General features: G+C 34.7%; 1 protein-coding gene and 1 long non-coding RNA gene across 13 annotated transcripts in view; both read right to left on the bottom strand.

The window, feature by feature from the left end:
- PCDH7 (protocadherin 7) overlaps positions 1-23,139 on the bottom strand; it is a 386,475-nt gene that overhangs the window by 263,506 nt on the left and 99,830 nt on the right. The gene's annotated exons all lie outside the window — the stretch shown is intronic.
- LOC118608653 lies at positions 9,454-14,079 on the bottom strand. The gene is made up of 2 exons (XR_004953056.1): positions 9,711-14,079; positions 9,454-9,680 (listed from the first exon to the last, which is right to left on the bottom strand). It is a non-coding gene; the product is annotated as an uncharacterized LOC118608653 (long non-coding RNA).

Below are 23,139 nucleotides of genomic sequence, written 5' to 3'. Positions count from 1 at the left end.
CCCAAGGACATATTCAGGATTTTCTGTTTCTGGATAGTGTTGTTTTCTTCTGTTTTGTTTTGTCTAAGTAAATGATAGAAGATCAAACCAGAGGATATTAAAACTGAATGAGACAATTCAAAACCCTCACTTATTTAAGTTAAAGTTTCATCCAGAGAGAACAAGTAACCACAAAAAGTTACACAGTTAGTGAATTTTAGAATTAGTGAGTGATAACCACATTCTTTTACTGCCCAAACCAGTGGTTGTTATCTGGAGACATTTTTAGTTGTCACAACTGCCAAGTGTAGGAAGCGGCGAGTTGCTACTGGCATCTATTGGGTAGAGACCAGGGATGCTGCTAAACATCCCACAATGCACAGGACATCCCCTAAAGAAAAATTATACACTCCAAAATATCAATAGTTTCAAAACTGAGAAATTCTTATCTAGACTATAAAATAGGGAAATTGAGATTTTTTAAAATAAAAGTTGTGATCAAGATTAAATTATATCTTGAAATGTCAAATCTAGTGTGTTAATAATGGTTTTCCTTTCAAATTTCTATTCTCTGCCCAAATACGCCATGAAACAGAATATGTTCCCAATTCTGCATAGAACCAGTATTTATTATCATCGCATTTCATTTTACCTTGAAATGTTAATTGCAGTACAGCAGGGCTCCATGGTTGATTTAAATTTACATTTGCTTTTAAATTTGATTAATCTAGTCTCTTAGGAACCCATTCTTCCATAGTTACTCAGAGGGAAAACAGGCTTTTGAGTACACAATGGTTTTTTAAAATATCCTTGGTGATTTGGTAGTTACACTTTTACATCTATAATGACTTTTCACTTTAAGGAGACAAAAATAAGAGATGCTAATAGAAGAATAAAATATATCATTATTTATCCCAGGTATCTGCCCTGAATATCTTAAACATGCTGTGACACAGTAGTAAATATAAGAGAAAACATAGCTTCAGCTTACTTCCCATATTCCAGAAATAATTCCTTTTATAAATATCCTAACGTGTTTGATTAAAAAATAAATATATTCAACTTGAACGAGTACACTTAGCAGCCAAAATGGTGGCATACACTGAACCATTTCCTGAATCCAGCTTCCTGTTTAACTTCTCAGTTCACTCCTGGGACTCTCCATGGGAAGTTGCTTCACACGAGTCAGAGGCCTGCTATAAGAAAACTCCTAGAGCTACACTTAGAAGAGGTGGTTAATAATAAATGGAAGAAAAATAAGATTTCTTAAATACCTAATACCCACCAAGCACTCTCCTAGACATTTTATTTCTAGCCCAAAAATGGTAACTAATGGCATCCTTCCCATCCTCCCATTCCAATGCAGGTCTCTCTCATCAATCACATCACTTTCTCAGTAACACGGATCTACCATAAACTCCTTCTCAAGGTTGCCCTTGAGGAAGTCATTACCAAATGATCCCTATGAAGTACCAAGTTGAATGAAACCCATTTGCCATCCCTGACAAACATTAAGAGAATAAATAAGAAACACTTTGCTGTTTAGTGAAGCTGGTTCGACATTCAAGAATAGATTTTTCCTCCCTTTGAGATTGTTAGACTTGAATTTAAATTTCAGTTCTGACAGTTCCATATCAATTTCTATGAATTACTCCATCTTAACCCCTAATCCCAGGCCAGAGCAACTGGAATTCTGCGAGGAAGGTATTGAAATTTGGAGGGCACAGGATCATTAAATAAGTGTTTCATGTGCAAAGATTTAAAACTCATACTCCTTCAGAAGGATTATTATGATTCAATAAAGACCATCAAGTGGTGCTGTTTGATTTGATCACCAAGAGGTTTTCTACTCTACCACCATTTTGGTTAACATATTAATAACTTGAGATTCCTTCAAGGAGTCTCAAGAGACAGTTTAAGATTCTGGCTGATTAGATGAAGTAGTATTGCTGAAGGACAGATTCTCCCCTGATACATGTGAAGCCCTTAGTAGCTTGGGCTATTGCCTCAGATCAGGAAAAACCATTTCCCTCATCCTCTAATCCCCCACCTCCTACACATATACCCACGTCTTTTACTTTCCTGACATTGAAACATTGCTAAATTGCATAGTACATAAATCTGTATATATTTACATATAAACAAATGGTCTTAATTGAATCTGATGTGACTCTGACTTGGTAACTTGTACTTTATATATTTTTGCCATAGCTTCTTAAATATAAAAGACACTCAGCTTCCTAGCCAGAAATAGAGATACTTACATAACAACCCTTTTTAGAAAGGAAAACTCTATTCTTAGGTGTTTTGTTGAAGCAAACAACATAAAATATCAGAGCATTTACTGGAAGTTTTGTATATTTTATCTATTACTCTCCATCAACAAATCTCTTTTCCTAGATTTGGTATACTCTGACAACAAATTAACGATAATCTACTATTGTCTGGATGTTTGTTTCTTCCCCTGAATTCGCATGTTGGAATCCTAACACCCAGGGTGATGATGTTAGGAGGTGAGGCCTTTGGGAAGTTATTAAGTCATGGAAATAGCACCTGCGTGAATGGGATTAGTGCCCTAATCAAAGAGACCCCACAGAGCTCCCCTGTCCCTTCTGCCACATGAGGATACAACAGAAAACCTGCGACTCAGAAGAGGGCTCTCATCCACCCATGCTAACACCATGATTTCAGACTTCCAGCCTCCAGACCTATGAGAAATATATTTCTGTTTAAAGTTACCCAGTCTGTGATATTTTGTTATAGTAGCCAAACAGACCAAGACCTAATCATTACTTAAAGGAAACTGTACCCTACTCAGTTTCTTAGGAGGGAAAAAAGGTAGAATGATAGTTTTATTAGTACTATTACTAAAAGACATCTTTCACATACATGACCTTATTTTAGCCATACAATTATCTTTATCTCAATAATACAATGGAGGCGACCGAAGCTCAGCAATGTTATTGATCGATCATTTAGTTTTCAGTTATTTACTTTTTGGTAAAATAAAGATCATCTGTCCTTCCCGCTAAAAGCAGAAAACCATGAACACTCCTCTTTAGTTATGTTAAATAAACGTCCTCGAATAGAGAATGTTTTATGTCATGGTGTGTGAAAAATGTAAATTTTTAGAGCTTGGTAAGTCTTTTTTTGAATTCTGACTCTGCTACTTAACATACAATTTTTCTAAAGGTCACATATTTAGTAGTTGGAGAAATTGAGTTCCAAATGAAGTAAACTTGATTCTTAGGTCCAAATTTATCCCGTATACCACAGTGCCTCCAAAGGAATCCCTCCAATAACAGCATGTTTTTTATCGCTTGTATGGTACTTCAGTATAAACACACACATATTTACTTTCTCAGTCTCATAAGAATGTTGGAAAGTTGAGAGGTCATGGAAAATAGGGAAGTATCCCTTCTAGGGAAGTATCCGTTCGTGTCCTTGAATACCTCCCTCAGTCAGAGCAAGAGAAAAATGAAAACTAGAGACCAGGCATATGTATTTCTCTTGGGTGGGCAACTAGAGAGGATGCAAGAAGTCAAGGAGAAGAAGCATGGTATTTGAAGCACGCTGGCATGTAATATTGGGAGAAAACCAAGAAGGACTCATGAAGCCCACACAGAATTACCAGATGGATAGACAACCGGGGAGGTAAAGTCTGGGTACTAGCAGTAAGCAGGCAGTGGGCATGAAGCTAGTCTGGTGTTTCGTGATGAGTGCCCAGCCATATACTCCCAGTCCCTGGAAAGCAGAGAAAGAGAAAATGTCTGAGGAAAATACAGATGCCAAAGGCAGCAACCTAGTTAAACAACCAGATATAAAGCAAAAATGCAGAGTTAGAAAGGGTGCAGAGTTAGAAATTTTTGCAACAACAACAACAAAACCAAAAGCCTGATTTCTAAATGAATTCAAAACAAATCATTTAGGTTCTTTAGATCTAGTTTTCTTATATATAAGATAAGACTAAATTATCCTAAAAGCTCTTTCTAGCACAAATAATCTATGGTTTGTTTCGAGGGATGAGGAGAACAGTTTTTAAAATTGAAGGTAGAGCCAAGGAAAAATCAATATCAAAGCAGACTCAATGTTTAGCCATCAGCTTCAAGTTTAAAACTCCATTCACATTTCTTTCATGAAGACTGTATGCAGACACTGAGATACAGTCAAATGGTGCCCTTCAACCATACTATGTATACACATTAAGGAAATATTTTTAGGTGAAGTCTACACAAAAATAATGTAATTATTTGTACTTGTAATAACACAATAATTATATGAGAAGAAATAATAGCTAGTATCTGTGGAGAAAACAGTTGGGAGCGGTATGAAGGAACAGGCAAGAGAAAGATAAAGGATCTGGAAGAGAAGGGGCAGCCAGAGGAAGAGGAGGAGACTGGTACTTTTACAGAATAAAAGATGCTACAGGCGGACTAATGTTATAACTAAAGACTAGGTACTGCACAAATGTTAGCTGTCAAGAGAACGATTTTGATCTGCAGCTAGAAAGTACAGACCTAAGTCCCAGACTGTCACAGACATATCTGTTCCTAGAGAGAGGAGCACCAATTTTGCTGTGGATTCAGGAAATAAGAGTGAAAGAAGAAATAGCAGAGAACAGTGACCTCAAGAGGTTGGGGCTTGAGGAAGAGGACATCAGTGTGGGAGAGTTAGGGGAAGAAAATGATCAGTGCTTTGAATTTAGTGAATGAGATCTCTCAGAACAAGCAGCAGCATCATAGTGTACACACAAAGAAAACGAAATCCCAAAAAGGTAAAATAAGTCAACGGAAATTATACATTGGAAACTAATTCACATACCCACATGCACACACACAAACACATATTATATAGTCTTTACCATTAGTAAAACAGAATCCTTGGAATTGCTGAAGAGCTATCTTATGATCGTTTGGGAAGTCAAAGGAAAAAGGCTGAAAGCAATATGAAATGGACAAAGGCCCTCAAGCACCAGAAGTCTATCTGTACTGAGAATCAGGAGACCCAGGTTGTAATTTGATAGCTAGCTTATTTATTATCTGTGCAATCTGGAAGAAATCATCTCAGTTCTAAAATATTGATGTCGAACTAATGTTTTTTGTTGTCGTTGTTGTTGTTTTTACTATAAAAGTCTATTATTTCCCAAAGTACAGTAGTCTGTGGGGGTTTAGTCCGCTCTGGTACACAAGCACATGACTGCCAAAAGGCCAGTTTTATTGAAAGGCATGTTCTCTTGGACAGCAGTTTTCCATACAGCCATTTTACTTACAAAAACATAGACATCCTCATGCTATTTTTCTCCACCCACAGACAACAAATAAATGAACGATTTTAGTTAGAATGGAATGTTAAAGGCCAATAAGTGTTATTAACAAGGCAAAAGAATCTTTAAACAGCTTCATTTAAAAATCTATGAAGAACCTAACACGATTTCTCTAAAGGGTTCGCCCTCAGCAGTGAGCTTTTCTGTTTTATAATTAATAATAAGAGGTCTTGAGAAAAGAAAATAGTATTTCCAAAGCCCCATTGTGAGGGCCAGTTTATCACCTAGCTAGGATCGTACAATTTTAATTGCATATTTAGGTCATTGGCTGTAACCGCTGATAAGCTGTTACCATGAAACAACCTAAAATCAATAAAGAAAATGTTAGAAGGAGAGGGAACTTGTAAATGGAAATGTTAAGAGATTCTTAACTATGCTGTCTTAAATGCTACTGTTGGAATGCAAACTGAACTTTCAGCATGATTTAGCAGAACTATGAAAAGAAAGATCTCTGAACCACAGCACTTATTTTCAATTGTACTGAAAGCTAGCAGTGCTGTATTTATGCCAAACTCATTAGTCAAGAGTATATTTTTAATAGTTTCATTTAGGCACACAGACCTCTTTGCATCTGTCCTCATATGAAAAGAAAAATGAAGAAGGAATGTTTTTGCTACAGAAATCTAAAAATGCTCAAAAATTAACATTTCATGTGGTAACAAAGTGAAAAATACACATTAAAAACAATTATGCAGAGCATTACCTGATGATATATTGCCTCTACTGTTTTTCATTTCCAATTGGATCACGTAGTTATTTATACAGAACACTTCAAACTTTAAAAAATATTTAAAGTCGCCCCCTAGTCAAATGTTAGCTACCTGCAAAGTTTTATGCTCTAGTAAAGACCAGATGCCCACTGGTACATTAGCTAAAACTATTTTAGAAGGCATTTGTTGTGAAGAAGGCAATATGATTGCACAATTGCATATGTTTGTACTTATAGTGTATGTAAATAATCCATTTATATACAATTGATTGGATGTATATTTTATGAGAGTGAAAATAGTATTGCTCATTAAAGACAGAGTTGGTATATTTAAAGGTAATTCATTAAATATATATATATTAATAGCTGCAAATGGAAAAAGGCTTGCATTTTTCTCTTGAAAATTATTGTAGAGTAATATGCTATTTTATCAGCATCAGCTCGAAATATCAATTTCACATTCATATGTTCCTAGGTTTAGAGATGCTATTGTAGTAACAAATATGAAAAAAGCAATAAAGGGAAGGTGGGGAAGAGGAGCGAGCAAGGAAATAGGATAAAAATGGAAAAATTCTTTGTAAAATATATAATTAATTATATAAAATGAAATAAAATCATGCTGTAATTTATTTATAAAACTCCTTTGGATTATTAAAATCCACTATAAGATTAACTTAGAATTGTAAATTTTAGCAAATGTTAGTTAATAATTTCCATCATTCTTTAAAAAAACATTAAATCTTGTATCTTATATATGGAAAAATTCCAAGTTCACTTGATTGGCCAAAAAAGTGATCATTTAACAGTATATTATTCATATTTGCCTTGTGCCTTTTGTCTATGTGTAGGCAAATAAACATTTTGGCGAGTCATACGTGAATGCATGTGGGTGTGGGCAACAGATCCTTCACAGGACAGCTGGATGAGTCCTGCAAAAACGTTTCAGCCAAATGTTTATTCTAAAGCCTTCTGGTGTGAAGCACCAAGAGAGGCCTGTAGCACAACTTGTTTGAATCAGCCTTGGTGCAGAAAACCGAGACAATGAAAAAGAGTTCTCTTAAATATTCTTTGAGCAGGAGGGTGCCAATCTGCATCCACCCTTAGTCAATCCTCCACATGGAAGAGAGTTAAAAGCATGCAATTTCATAGTGGCATTGGAAATTATGAACTAAGTTAAAGAATTTTCTTTCACCTATGCAATCTTGTCTTTTAAAAACCTGATTTCTACACACAGAACTAGAAGGTTAAACACATGCATTCACATATATACACCACATAGTTTGAACAACAATAAAATATAGCTGTGAGCATTTACTTTACAAAAAAAATAATCCTCAATAGAGGGCAATTTCCCTGCAGGTGACATTTGGCAATGTATGAAGATAGTTTTGATTTTCACAACTCGAGAGGTATTGTTGGCATCTAATGAATAGATAATAAATATGCTACTAAATATCCTACAATGCACAGGACAGCCGCCTGGAAACAAAAGAATTAATTATCTGGTCTAAAATGTCAATAGTGCTGAGATTGAGTTGAAAAACTCTGCTCCAGATATTCAAACATGTCCCTGTCACTATTTAAGTAAATTTTTACTGCATTGATAAATGTTGTATCTGCTAATTAAACTGCCATTTAAAAGATAGTTCTAAGATAAACAATAAAGAATTGCAGTATTTCTAAAGTATTTTTTATAAAGCATTGAATCAATATCTAGTTTCATAGTATTCAAATAAGAATAAGTGATAAAACATGTATTCCATTTTAAATTTACACAGACTTGGGTTTTGGGGTTTTTTTCCCCTCAAAAACTAAGTTTTTTCTTGTTTTTGTTTGTTTTGTTTTGTTTTTTCTAGATCAGTACTACTTTCACTGCACAGTTGAGTGGAAAGTACAGGAAGTTCCCATATGCCTCCTGCCCCACCACACGTAGGGTCTCCACACCATAGACATCCTGCATAGTTGTCACAATTGATGAACCCACGCTGACACATAATTATCACCTAAAGACCATAGTTTCTCCTACAGTTTACTCTTGATGTTGTACATTCTATTTGACAAATGTATAAATGGTATGTATCCATTATTAAAATATACAAAATAGTTTTACTGCCCTAAAAGTCCTCGGTGGTCTGCCTAGGCATAATTATTTCCTTTTGAATGTACAGACCTGTGTTTTCAAGTTTTAAGCGCACCACAGGATAAGAGGTATGATTCCATATGAATCTGTATATTAATTATGTGTATCATGAGGTTTGATTAATTTTACTGGAAGAACTGTAATCAACTCTACAAATAGTACCAGACAAATATTTTAAAAAATAAAGTAAATCTAAAACAAGTATTCCACAGACTTTCCAAGTTACATTAGTCAAAATAAATACACTAACATTCAAATTAAGGTGAGAGACAGTATTTCCATCAAATACAGCATCTGAAAGATTTAACATCCTGTTAAAAGAACTAATACGTTTTTAATGTATTTCACCTTTTGAGACCAATGTATAATAAAACCCTCAAATTAAGTAGATTGTGTTTTAACTTAGATAAACTAATAGCACAATTAGAGCATCACATAATTCACCATTACTGCTCGGAGGGAAATCATTTAAGTATTTAAGCTCTTTAGGACTTCACTGATAAAGTAATGACTATCTACGAAACTCGCCTCAAGGTTAGTGGTGGCCCCGGTAGGTGAAAAGTACATGGTGCATGTGTGTGGGGGGAAGGGGAGCAAACTTTCACATTCTAAGATGTACTTTTAGTAGCCAAAATCACACATAGATTTTTTAAGGACATTAGCTAGCCTTCTTACCTTCATGCCCCTCAGAATGCAGGAGAACAATTCAAATGACTGAATCTGTGTTACTAGTTGTATTAATTTGCACTTTTTCAATACTCCCCACCAGCATTGGAGAATAAGATTATTTATTTCATTAATACGCAAATTGAAGTATGCTCAAATTATTTTTGAAACAAAGATGTATACGATATATATAGATATATATAATATACACATGTATGTTGCATTAGAATGAAATGCATATTATATATTTATATGTTCATACACACATTAGACAAGTAATGTGATTATTTGAAATGCAGAAGAAACTTTATGACTATACGTTCCATAACTTCTTTCCAAATATCTTGATTCTACACCTACCTTAGAACAATATACAAGTTAGGCTCTAAAACAATTTTGGAAAGGCCTAGTATGAGACAGAAAGTACGTTATGAAAGTCAGTATATCTGGAATGCGCAGAGTTCATAGATGATTGTTTAAAATGAAGATATTTGAAAAAATATCTTCTGATAATATCTTTCTGATAATTATAGGCAAGTATGTAAGAAAAAATAAAGACATTCCTAATTATACTTTTTCTTACTCCCATACTGGCAATTTTGCAATGATAAGCTGAATTTTTTGTTTGTTTGTTTGTTTTTTTGGTAATACTACAAGACTCAGGAAAACTATACAAATTGCTAGTTTTTCAGATCATATTGTCCAGGCTTATTCTGTATGCTATTACTTAGTAAGAGCTAATAAACATGTCCACATGCTACAAACAAGAACTCAGTGTTTGAGAACTGTCTGTAATGTAGACTCAAAACAAACTATGATGTGTAAATAAAGTGATTTTTCCAATTTTCCAGCTAAGAAAATTCCTGGACATTGAAGACAAAAGAATCATATACAGTGTAGTAATTTTCAATAGAAGGTAGAATTTGGTAGTCAAGATCTCTTTTTTTTTCCTAGATACTATGATGAATTTTACTATAGAGATCCTCAAGGAAATCATCACTGTGGATTTCTGCCTGAGGTTTTGAAAGAATTTTAAATGCCTAGGCTAAAGGAAATATTTTCTGCCACTAGGAGAAAGTGCAATCCACATAAACTTATTTAAAGAGATTGTTGTACTGTTAAGAGAAACTATTCTAATCTTGATGAAACAGTAAATTGCAATCTCAACCAAATGCACCACAAATCTTTAGAGAAGAAATCTAGGAGGCTGTGAGAGTAAGTTTGCTATTTAGATTATGTGTTAAAATTAGTTCAGATAGAATTTTGTTTGTTTGTTTGCCTGTTTGATAGAACACCAGCTGACAAAGGTGAAGATGTAAATTAGAATATGTGTTAGTCTTTGAAAACAACTGTTACATCCTCAGTTAGAAGAATTATGTTTACTTTATTTAAGGTCTTAGACACCTCCACCCCCTGAATGGAAAGTAGATTTTAAAAGGTGAATGTCCAAGAAAAGGATAGGCAGAAATAAGATATAATATATAGCTTAACTGACATTTACAAACTGCTCCCTAACAAAGTTTTTAAAAGATTATTCATTTATTTATTCAACAAACATTAATTGAGGTCCTCCCTTTTGCTAGTAGTTGTAATTGCTGGGTCTAGCACTGAACGAGACAGACACAATCTCTTCTCTCATGGAAGGATAAGCAGAGGTTGGTAGATAAGAAATGTATAAATAGGCAAATATCAAAAAGTAGTAAGTACTATTAAAAAGGAGAGAGGGAAGGAGAGAGTTATCATAATTACCACTATCCAGGGTGCTTTGGGTTACCATTCCTCTCATGATTCTTTCTCCATATAACCATCACAGTGGTTTGCAAAATCATCAATCTTATTGTGTTATATTTCTGCTAATACCTAAGGTTTTCCAGATCCTTCACAGGGTGACTTCTCTACCTGTCCCCCTTCCAACCTTGTCTTCCAAATAAAGTGTACCACATCACGCTGTATATAACTTTTATTTATTTGTTCATTCACCCATACATCCACCCATTCAAGATGGTATTTATTAGTATGCTTATATGTGCTGCAGACACAATATCAAATAGAAATATTTATGGTCCCATTAAAAAAACTTAAAATCTGGTATGAAAAACAGATATTCATCAAATCTCACAAAGAAACTACCAATTGCAAGTGTGAAAGGTGTTTCAAAAGAGAGAAATATGTTATCATCAGAATGAAGAAAAAGAGATATGATCCCTAGAGAAAATGACAATTGGTCATCTATTGGCATGGAACTTAATATGTTTTAACTATGTGTTTCTATCTGTTCAACAAATGTTTGTACTCCTCATGGCCAGTTTATTTCTGAGTTCCCAAGTTAATATAGAGAGCACGATACAAAATATTACAAATGATAAAGGAATTACTTCCAGTAGATTTCTATCTCTTCCTAACATATAGTAGATAGCTGAGATTGTTGCTAAAAGCACAGGCAAAAAAACAAAGTCTATTTCTTATTTTGTACAGTTTGTTTTCCACATAAAGCTCCCCCTTACCCTCAAAATCAACTCATGTGACCAATGATCTTTGTCTTTCTCCCTTCAACGTTCTACAAAACTGTTTTCAGACTCTGCATTCCTAAAGAAAATATATTTACATGCTGACACCTCCCTTAGAAGTAAAAGTCTTAAGTGTATAGATAGAAAGATTCTCTGCCTGGCAATAGAAAACTGAATAACGTTAATCTTGCTTAACCCTTTTTGGTGGGTAGTAACGTCTCCTTTGATATATGCTATTCAGCACCAGATGTTAGCCAAGATTCACTGGGAATTATAAAGAAAATTTGGAGTTAGATAATCCTGACCTGGCCCAGTGTGGCATTTGTTTGTATTCTTATATTCCTGGGTATCTGTACCATTTTACATTTTTACATATTAGAGGGGGTTACTCCAAACCCACATTTAGAGGTCAACACTCAAGCCATCACCTATTTCCATCTATTTGTGTTTAATGCTTAAGGCTAAAATGTTTCAAAGAGATCATAAAATCCCATCATGTCAGAAAAACAACTTTCTTAGAATGTCTGGAGGGTAATGTTTTGGATAGATTAAACTAAAACATCATATCAAGGAAGTCACTGGCCTGCAAAACATAATGTTCTTTTTAACTAGAAAGATAGAGAACTGAGCTGCAGAACAAGAATGGCAGAGACATTTAATTTTTTAATGTATAAACAATTTAGCTCCTTGAACTCATTATATCATGATGAAATTTGAGAAACCATTTTTTCCTATAAAAACCACTAGAAAAATCTTACTAGGAAGCAAATCGTGAAGCCTTAAGGTAAAATATATGGCTTCTTTCATTGTCTTCCTTTGTGCCTGTCTTAATCAAAGATTATTATCTTGAAAAGAATCAAATTATACCAGAAAATTAATGTTTCTTTCTTGGATTTAATTCTGTTTCTTTTTTGGAATACATTGGAGCTATTCTAAAGCGTTCTTGGCAGGTGCAGTAATTCAATGCATACATATCAAGGCCAGTTGCATTTATTTAAATCTATACTCATGTTTGAAGTATATTTTTTAGTTGTCATTTTAAATGATTTATAAAAGGAATGTGAATTCACCAAAACTGGGTCCTTATATATGGCAGTGTTTCTCTAAATATGAGAAAGCTAACTCGATTTTGGAGGAAAAAGGGGCCAAAGAAATTATACAAGATCAACTGTATGTCCTTTTACAGCTAGAAGTTGGCTTTACACATTCCACGACTCATAAATAAACAGAAGAGTTCTGTGAACTATATGCAGATGGCTGGGTCTACACTGGGAGCCTTTTGTGATGACTTTGGTTTGCTTCCCTGTTTTGCCATCTTAAAATATCAGCAAAAATTTTTTTTTTACTCTGCTCCTCAGAAATAGAACAAGTAGAAACATGTAACTTGAGAATTTGCCCTCTGCTTCATTTGGGCTTTGAAAATTTTGGAGAAGTCCATTTTCTTTTCCTTATTATTATTCAAATAAAAATGTCTCCCCAGCAATTGGCATTTAAAAGACTTTATGTATTAAATATTTATTGTTTTATTTTTAAAAGATAACACAAAAAAAACAGAAGTACAATGAGAGAGGCAAATCTACAAAGTGGAAGAAGGAAGTAATAAGCCAAAAGGGGGAAAGTCCCAAAAACCACATAAAGGAAGAATGAGATCAGCTACTTAAGTAAGAGAGTGTGAGGTTACTAGGCTGGTACTGAGTGAGTGTTTTTGCCAAGCCCAAATGAGAAAAGGAGAGGGAAAAATAAGGGCATCCCACAGAGCAAGGCAGGGAGACAAGGCAACAAAGTCAAGTGGAAATGCTAAGACAGCAATGTTATGTCTTTTTTTTTTTTTCTACCTGAAAAAGAGCGGAAATAATAGCATACCAGTGTTGCAATGGCTTTGTTCAACTACCTCCAGTCCTCCAAACACACTTAAATGGACAAGTTCTCATCTGTGTTTCTCTCTCTCTCTCTCTCTCTCTCTCTCTCTCGTCACCATTACCACTATAGCAACAATCATTTGCTTAGCTAATCTTAAAGCCTCTTTCTTTGCAGCAAAAGCTTAAGGGCATTGGACTTTGGCAATGTAAAAAGTATTGGCATCTCTCTGATGTATATTCAAAAATCTATATTACAATTCTTATTTCAGCATGCATGAGTCAGCAGTAGATATACGGTATCTTTAAAAAGACATGAAGGTTTCCAGTCAAGCCTTTTAAGGCTTTACAAATAACATTTCAAGAGGGTTGAGAATGTGGACAAAGATAGCAGATGGCTTTTAGTACAACACTGCTCCAGGATCCTTTGATTTTATTACTTTTGCTTTTTGATCGTGTTCTTTTCTGGTTTGTTTTGATGACTTTCTGGCCTAATGGACTGAAATCAGACAGCGAAGCCTAAAACCCTTAAGTCTTAATGACAGTAAGTGACTTATTAGATGACCTTGAGTAAGTGTTACATTTCTCTCATCACAGTGTCTGTGGCAGAAAACAAAATCACCCTGACCACCCCCTAAGGATGGGCTAAAATTAGTAATTATTACTCAATTTGCATAATATGCAATGATGATATTTGCTGCCATTTAGTAAACATTTTCATGAGCCGAGCACTATTTCAGGTACTTAGTATATTTTATGGCTTTTAATGCACATAATAGCCATAGAAACCATGAATAGTTAACCTCATTTTATAAAGGTAGACACTAAACCCAAGAAGTTTGAAAACTTTTAATTTAAATCCACTCAGCCACAAGTTCCTTTCTCTGTTCTTTCCTGGTGTCTGCTAATGAATAATAATAATGATCAAAATGTTCAGCAATTAATTATATTATATATAGTAATTACATATAGTATATAACATGTATTAATTACTATATATAGTAATTATATAATATTCTATATAATATATATGATCATTATGAATTGATGGCACAATGTTATGAATGCAGGGGGGCCTTTCAGCACCAGTATTGTTATTTGACTTTATTCAGTCTATGTCTATTTGCGTATTACTTGAAAACAAATACCCAAAAGGAAGGAATGGAAGAAGGAAGAAAAGAAAAAAAGAATGGAGGAAGGGATAGAGGGATGATTTGCCCCCACAGTCCATAAATTATTATATATTCTTAATTACGTGGATGGTGAATTGATTTGCAAGACAGATTAGCCCCTTGTTTGAGAGTGGAATCTGGGATGCTAGACTATTTATTTGATAGTACTTGGTTGAATTATTTTCCCTGTAATTCGCTGTTTTGTAACAAAAAATAAGATCCATCATGCTTTGAAGTTCCAAGGAGAATGTAGAGAGCAGAAAAAGAAGAAAGAAAGAGAGAGAGAGAGAGAGAGAAGGAAGGAAGGAAGGAAGGAAGGAAGGAAGGAAGGAAGGAAGGAAGGAAGGAAGGAAGGAAGGAAGGAAGGAAGGAAGGACGAAAGAAAGAAAGAAAGAAGAAGGGAGGGAGGGAGGGAAGGAGGAAAGAGAAAAGAGAGAATCCTCAGGGCCGCTTGGGCTGCTCTACCAAAGCCAAAGCCAGGGACTCGCTTGTTAAATGAGTGCTTTTCTTCCAAATGAGCCTTCTGATAGATCACTTCCATGTGGGCAAATGCATTTTCTGTTTTTATTTAAAACTGCAAGGGAAAAAAATCTTTAAAATGAGTTTGAAAAATGCTGATGGGTTAAGGATGAAGCGAGAAGTTTGGAATGATTACAACCACTTCTGAGACCTAAGTTATCAGGAAACCGCCTAATTTCCATATATCTCCTAAATTCCAGAAAAGGAAGGATCAAGACCTTGAGTCTCTTCAAACTCCTCATTCCGGTGCTCGAGCAGAACCATATGCCTATGGTTTCTTTAAAAAAAAATGTATGTTATCCTTTTTCTTTTCATTTTTCCTGCCATTCATTTAGCAAGGCTCTCCAAGCACGTTAGAACATTAATTTATAATACTTATGCACATGTAGTGGAATCCCTCAAGATTTTAAGGACTAACTTGCCAACGGAAAATAGGCCATATGGAGCGCCCAGGCATTCTGAATACGACTGAAGTCGATTATCTCCCCTCACCCCCAGCCCCAGCGTGATGAAGAGGATATTTGGCTACAATATTTTGGAACCTAAGATGCTCTTGTGGATCGTGGATGCCAAATTGGAACAGAACTGGTCTCATATAAGATAGTAATGGATTCAAGCACAATAATGTTAAACATATCTCTAATCAATTATTTTTAAAGTATGTACTTTATTTAGTGCATTATACTGCAGTTTCATTTACAGAAACATTAATAATAGAATGAGAATTAATTGGTAGAAATTGGAGAAAATAAGTTTTCAGTTGGCGAGTGTATTAGATACAACTTATAAAAAACGTACCACTTTGAGAGAATTCTTGCCAGTTTGTCAGCATATAAAGGAGAAATTGTCTAAAACTCTTGAGTTTATCAATCTAAAAACCTGATGCACACTGGTAAAGTGAACCCCACCCTCTCTCAAAGACTCTAGACTCACATATATTCTTGTTTACCCTCCATTTTTCATTTTGTTTTTGATTTCCTTCCTTGTGTGACACCAACCTCTCCTGTGTCAGTTTGGCACATTTTTTAAATGACTTAACACTTTCCTAGATAAAATGGTGGGCGATTATCTCTGGAATGCTGCAGGAAAGAATTCCTTAAGCTTCTGGCGAGTGGCAGAACAGTTTACATTAATCATTGTCTTGCTCTCTGCAGGCTTGTCTCCTCTTAGCAGTGTCCAGTGTCAAGTCAGACAGTCCATGCAGGGACCTTGATAGAACGCTGAAAGGGCATTACCACACGCTGCAGGTGGCCAGCAGGAACAAAGCCCTTGGCCCTGAGTAATTTTAAGAATTTCTGCACAGGTCTAATCCAGTGCTTAGGGAGGCATATTAGCTCCTGAAATCCTTGTTATACTACTTATCACACATTACCAATTTAACATTTTTTTTTTTTTAAAAAAGATGCAGTTCTTCTATTTCAAACCACTCTAGACTTGGTGTGTCTGTCACTTGGTACTTTCTTTTCAAAAATACTGACAACCAAAGGCTAGCTTCTCACCGTTAAATGTTTTATTTGTGTCTCAAGGAAGTGCCTAGAATCCCCTACCGTGCTGGTCAGTATGGCTTAAAGTGAGTCAGCTATAATGAACTCTAAAGCATTCAGCTCTGCTAGTAAAATTAAACAGTGAGTAATTTTGACAAGCATTCAAGGTCGCCATAATGTAAATGGCTGTATTCTTCAGAGGATTGTATCTCTGGTGTTTGAAATCAATAGATATTATAATTCCATCTTGAAATAATCTGAACTAGCCAGAGCTAGACCATTTTTTCCCCATTATCATAACCTCCAGGCTACAGGTTTTTATCATAACATTATTTTATTCCTGGATCTACTGATTATGTTTTCAAAACTATCACTCTCCACAAAAAAAAGAAAAAAAAAAAGTTCAGGAGATAAATTTAAATTTTCACAAACCACAGTAAATATTGCTATGAAAAAATTCACCAGCACATACAATCTTTTTGGGCAGCGTTGGTTATTCCTTATAAAATAACAGGGATTTTCAATCAAAGGATAATACCTTCCTGTACACTTTCTATTTCTCCCACACTGCTTGATTTTAAACGGTGTTTTTTTTCTTACTGCAAAAATATATAACATTCAGATTGTCAGTTATATAGTTTTCCATTTCACATGCTTACTTCCTCCTGTGAATCTTTGCAGCTAGTCTATAGCACTTTAATGCATTTGGTCTCATATGCTCACATTTATCGCTGCTATTACTAGTGAACTGCGCTCTCTGTAAAGGCACAGACTACATCTTATTTATCTAATTCAGCTTTACATTACTTACAATACCTTATAAAATGCCAATAAAGTGATGAAATGAATCAAATGAGTTAGCGTGATGTTTTGGCTTCTCTATTAACTATCTAAATCAACGAAATATGGATTATATAAGACAGTGAATTAAGAATTGTAATAAATTAGCACTGATAACGTCTTCAATCTTTTTGTTTTGGTCCAATAACTCTCGGAGTCAACCAAAAATGAATTATGTAAGGTAGTAAAATAGGGAGTAAAATAACATAGCTGTGCTTAATGTGAAATAAGCCCTCTTTTTTTCACATTGTATAATTTTATTGCTATGTCTTATTTAGAACTATACTTAGCACAAGGAAAACCCCTTAATTTAATACTTCTCTCCTCCTCCCTTAAAATAAAATCAAGATGCATTCATAGTCATGGATCCATTTAGTCTTACATCATCTCATAAAATAGAACAGATATTATAAACCTCACTTTACAGGTGGTGAAACAAAGATGTGCAGTGTCTGAGAGATGCTCACAGTTACACCTGTTATCTGTTGGTAGAATAAACATCAAAATGTCCAAATTCTGGCCTCAGGCCCTTACCTGGCCCTCTCTTCCAGACCTTGCCATGGACTCTTTGTAATGAGACCTTAGTACAATTGGATCTCTCAGCCCACTGAACTCTGTGCTCCCTGAGGATGCCTTTTTGTTATTATTACTAATAAAATTATTACTAAATTTCCCTCACACAGCCTAGCATGTGGCACATAGCAGACCCTGGAAAACACATATTAAATTGATTTGAAGGCTAACAATCAACAAACTCTCTCAACTGTTCTTTTGACTCTTCTGATTTATTACTGTACAAACTTTCCCATCTCCCACTCTCTTTAATACACATGTAATTAAACTTCTTAAAGTAATTGTATTAATGGAGTTCTAGAAAACCACTGTTTCTAAAGTTAAAGTTCTTTAACAATAAATTAGGAGAGTGGTGTAATATTGCTTGCCATAGTTTAATCAGATCTCCCCAGAATATTTTTCTCTGTAAATCTAATTAACAAATAATAAATAATGGACCTTGACAAGAAAATATCCTTAGACATATGATTTTGCAAAAGGAAAAAAGCCAGATTTGGTCTGTTTGAACAAATGTCTTGGAAGAGATTCAGGATTTTTTTTTAACTTTCGTCTCTATTAGTTAAAAAATGAAGTGAGTATTTTTTACTGAAGACCATCAAATATAATTCAGTTCAACAAGCATTTAGCAAAAGTTAACCATGTAGCAGACAGTGTGTGGAAGTTGAAAAGAAGACACATTTAAGACATTATCTCTACCTTCAAAGATGTAGGAGACTGGAGGAGTTCAGAGCTCATTCTCCTCAGATTCAAATCCTGGTTCTCCTACAGGCTACCATGTAACCTTGGCAAGTTAACCCTTCTGTGCTTCAGTTTCTCTTCTACAAAATGTTGATAATACTTTTATCTAGTGTATTGCTTTGCCATAATTAGCAGAATCAACAACATAAAGTCAAATGGAGACCCTTATTTTTAGGGGGTGGCTCTTATGTGACTACATAGCTTGACACCCAAGAAGCTGACCCTGGCAATCAGAAAATGATTAATATATACAAAGCAGTGAGAAGAGGACCTGACACATGGTGTTATAGTGTCCTATTAGTTTATTGTTATTAAAAACTTTACAATGTCACTGAACATGTAAAAAAAAAAAAGAGAGAGAGAGAATAGTAACTTTTTTAGATGTTAGATCTCAATTTCGAATGAGCTCTAAAGTTTGTAACCATGTACTTACTCGCCCTGGATTAGGATTCTCTTTGCTAAATGAATCACCTCTTATTTACTTCACAGAGACCACTCTCTGCCTTTTCTTCACGCAAAACGTGAAGAATATGAGTTCCATCCTTTTTATATGACATTTACATTACACTTTCTGTTTGTTTATCTGCATAATTTTTGTCTCAACGTGACACGCAGTACAAGTAACCAGGCAGTTTCTTAACAAGAGATTAGAGTCCTGGTCCTCTCTTTAGCGACAGATGAAAAGTGCTTTAGTTTACTACTTTTTATATTTTCTCCCAAATATCCAATTATTAACTGGAAAAAAAAAATAAACATTTGTGGTAGAAAAATGTCCTAATCTCTGGAATCTAGGAATGTGTTACATACTCTGGCAGTGAGTGAGTAGGGGATAACATTAAGGTTGCAGGAAGAAGTATGGCCACTCACCAGCTGACATTAAAATAGGAGATTATCCTGGATTACCCAAGAGGAACAATGTAATCATATATAGAGAGAGATATATATGCAGAACAGTCAGCGCCAGAGTGATGCATTGTGAGAATGCTTCTACTGGCCATTGTTGACTTTGGAGCAGGATGGGGGCTATAGTCAAGGAATGCAGCCGGCCTTTAGAAGCTGGAAAAGGCAAGAGAACGAATCCCCTAGAGCCTCCAGGAAGGAATGCATTCCTGCTGGAGCCTTCATTTTAGCCCACTGTGACTCAGACCTCCAGAGTTGTAAGAGAATAAATTTGAGATGTTTTAACACACTCGATTTTAGGTAATTTAGTACAGCTGCAACAATAGACTAATAGAACATCTACATATATATGCTTGTGCATACACATGTGTGTGCAAACACACAGGCATACGCACCTGCGTACATACTCTAAATATACTTTCGAGCATTGACTATTTCTATCCTTAAGGTAATGAAGCCTGTTCACAAGTAAATACCCTTACAAATGCAGACTGCTGCTCTTGCTTGAAGCTACTGAGGTATCTCCCTGTACACTGGATGCCAAACAAGCTTCCATCTTTCTGCTACAGAGATATTGTAGTAGAAAATGCAAATAGTCTGCATTCCTTGACCCAGGCTGAGAATTTTGAGCCTCCCCATGGGTCCTACCTCAATGAACCAACTCCTTCATTATTGAGTTGATCACATTACTTAATGGTTAATATACTCTTCTGTCATACTCTAGACAGGGGCAGCCAGCAAGAAAGAGACTATGTATGTCCTTATTCATATCTGCATATCCAGTATCTAGACAATGAATGAATGAATGAATGAATAGCTAGAAATCTCTTTAAGCATTCATAATCATGTACACGCATGCACATGTGCACGTACACACATTGGGGTAAATCTACACTTTTATTTTATTTATGCCTAACAATAATGTTATAAGATGGGCTCTGTTTTAGTTAGAGAAGGTAGAGATGGTAGAAGATCTGACTCGGGAATCCAGGCTTGTGAACACAAATCATTAGAGCTTTCTGATCATAGTTTGAACAACGAAAGAGCAACAGGCATCATTACTATCAGTTAACATAACATCACGTTAACCAGGAATCTGTCATTGCTCACAAAAGATCTAATTTGAGAGTATACAGAATTTGTCCTATAGTAAAAGAAAAGAAAAAAAAAAACTTTTCATGAGCCTAAAATTTAGACACCATTCCTGCTGTGTGTCAAAGAATAAGTGAGAGAAAATTCTTCAATAGTGGAGTCTCAGGATCTATTTTTGTTATTATAATTTGCATCCTTTTCTAGTCAAAATCTAGTTTCATTCATCCACAGCAAGAAAAAGCTCCCAATTCTGCCTCAACTCATGATGCTGAATCACTCTTAGGTGTGAATAAACTTGCATTTTTTCAAAGGAAACTTAACCTCCCACCTGGTCATGTGTGAGTTACAGGGCTTTTTCAAAATGTCACTTGAGGGGGTTTACTCAAACGACAAATCTCATAGGTACTGGTTCGTGTGTGGCTAGAGCATAATGAAGGGTCAGGCATTAAAAATATGAAATTATGAAAATTATAAGACATCTGAAACATGAACCACCCATACAACTTAATTTTAGAGACAGAACTCATTAGCAGAGAGAACACTTGCCTAGCAGAGCATGACAAAAAGTTTAATTGATGGCTACGTGTGCATCAATTTCATGAAACCGTTTCATATCTTCTTTACAGATGTGACTTTGTTTCTTTAGCTACCAAAAAAAACAAAACAAACAAAAAAAACCAGGCCATACATCACCCTACCATTTGCTGGGTAAACTATAGATAACTTTGACTCTTAATACATCTCTCGTTGGTTTGGGGTCAGCCTGTTGTGGGAGGGTGGACATAATAAGCAGAGGCCCTTCTGTCTATTTTGTTCGTATTGGTTTTTGTTTCTATTTTAATCAATCAACTAAGAATAGTTTAATCAAATGTTTAAATGAAAGAAGAAAATATGTTGTTTAAATCTGTCAGCATACTCATATCCATGACAATGTCGTTGTGCCAGGAATTTGTGCCCAGAACTTTACGAATGCTATCTCATTCAGTTTAAAGTTTACATTACTCTATATATAGTTGTTATACCCACTTTACAGATGAGATTTTTGTCCCATATCTACTAAATTCCAGGGTCAAGATTTGAATGCAGCTATGTAGGTTAATTAAGTCCATATCCCCTTTCTTTTTTTTTTTCCTTTTCTTTTCTTTGTCTTCCTTTTCTTTTCTCTTTTCTTGAGTAGTTCTCAAGATGGTGGCATAGATCAGAAACATATCCAGTTATGACTCTTTGTCTTTTGAATTGTGCAGGGATTAAATGGATGAAGCATATAAGGTATAAAATCTGGCCAGTAGGAGAAGAAGTTGAAATATCACAAATACCAGGATGGATGCATTACAGAACTAGCAATGCACATGCAAGTAAAAAAAAAAAAAAAAAAAAAAAAAAAAAAAAGCATAAACGCTAACATAAGGCCACTTGTGGGAAGTTGTTAAGTAGTGAGATGTCTAAGCATATAAACTTTCAGAAAATAATTTTGATGAAATTTTCTCCCTTTACTAAAAGGTGATTAGACTTTTACTATATCTAATAGAGATAAATCAAATGATTTAGTAAAAACAATGAAACGAGTTGAAGTAGAATAAAGTAGTGAGAACTTAGAGACATTATGAAGAATTAAGAATTAGAGAAGTAATATTTTAGCTAGAACTATTAATGTTAAGATAACATTTTCAAAAAATAAAATCAGACATGATTTGAGAAATGCAAAAAGTTTGTGTCAATGTCAAGAAGAGCATAAATAATTCTCATTCTAGAAAGGCTCGAAAGCTAACTAAAAGCAGAGAAATAACCTCAATGACCTCCAAAACTTCCCCAGATCTAAGTCCAAGATTTCTATTGTTGTTAGTGTTAGCGCCACAGAGCAGGAAAGAGTAAAGATAAATGAAAAAAAAAAAACAAGTTCTATCTAAACTGGGGAAATGAGAGCCAGACACGGAAGGAAAGCAAAAGAAGCGTGAAGGATGATTAAAAAAGGAACTAAAATAAAGAAAACATGTTATTTTATTTTTATCTTTTTTAGTCCAAAATAATGAAATAGAAAATGTGCAAAATGTGGTACCTAAATCCATCAACAGCAGGATGTACAAAATTACAGTGTCTCTATTACATCACCATATGCAGTACTTTTGATTGCTAATTACACTATCAGATATATAGATGTATGTGATGTGAATAATTTATTTTCTGTTTTTCTTAAGCCTAACTTTGGTACTTGCATACATTGACAGGATTCAAATCTACAACGTATATGATGTAGAAATGTAGTTTTAAGCAATTATAATATAAGTACATACTTTTCAAAGCATTCATGTTTAATGTAAATAACATACATTTAGGTATCTTAGTTGAATTGAATTTGACATGTGGTGCATTTTTAAATGTCTCAAGATGAGAGTCTATTAAAGAAAAGATTGCTGTAAAATAGATACTGATAAAGAGTAAATGAAAGAAAGCAGAATAAATAAGTTTAAAAAATTAGCACTCCACAAAACCAGATTCTGATTAGCTAGACATGCAACCACAATTTACTAACCTATTTACTCTGTTATTCAATAAATAACATGGTGTCAATGAAGCAACTGTCAGCTTATAAAAAATGCAGGTCATAAAGTGGTTCACATGACAATATATCACCAATGTGTTT

This window comes from Rousettus aegyptiacus, unplaced genomic scaffold (assembly GCF_014176215.1).
Source record: "Rousettus aegyptiacus isolate mRouAeg1 unplaced genomic scaffold, mRouAeg1.p scaffold_m13_p_10, whole genome shotgun sequence".
Lineage (NCBI taxonomy): Eukaryota > Metazoa > Chordata > Mammalia > Chiroptera > Pteropodidae > Rousettus > Rousettus aegyptiacus.
The sequence above is the reverse complement of the archived record's forward strand: the minus strand, read 5'-3'. Positions and strand labels throughout refer to the sequence as shown.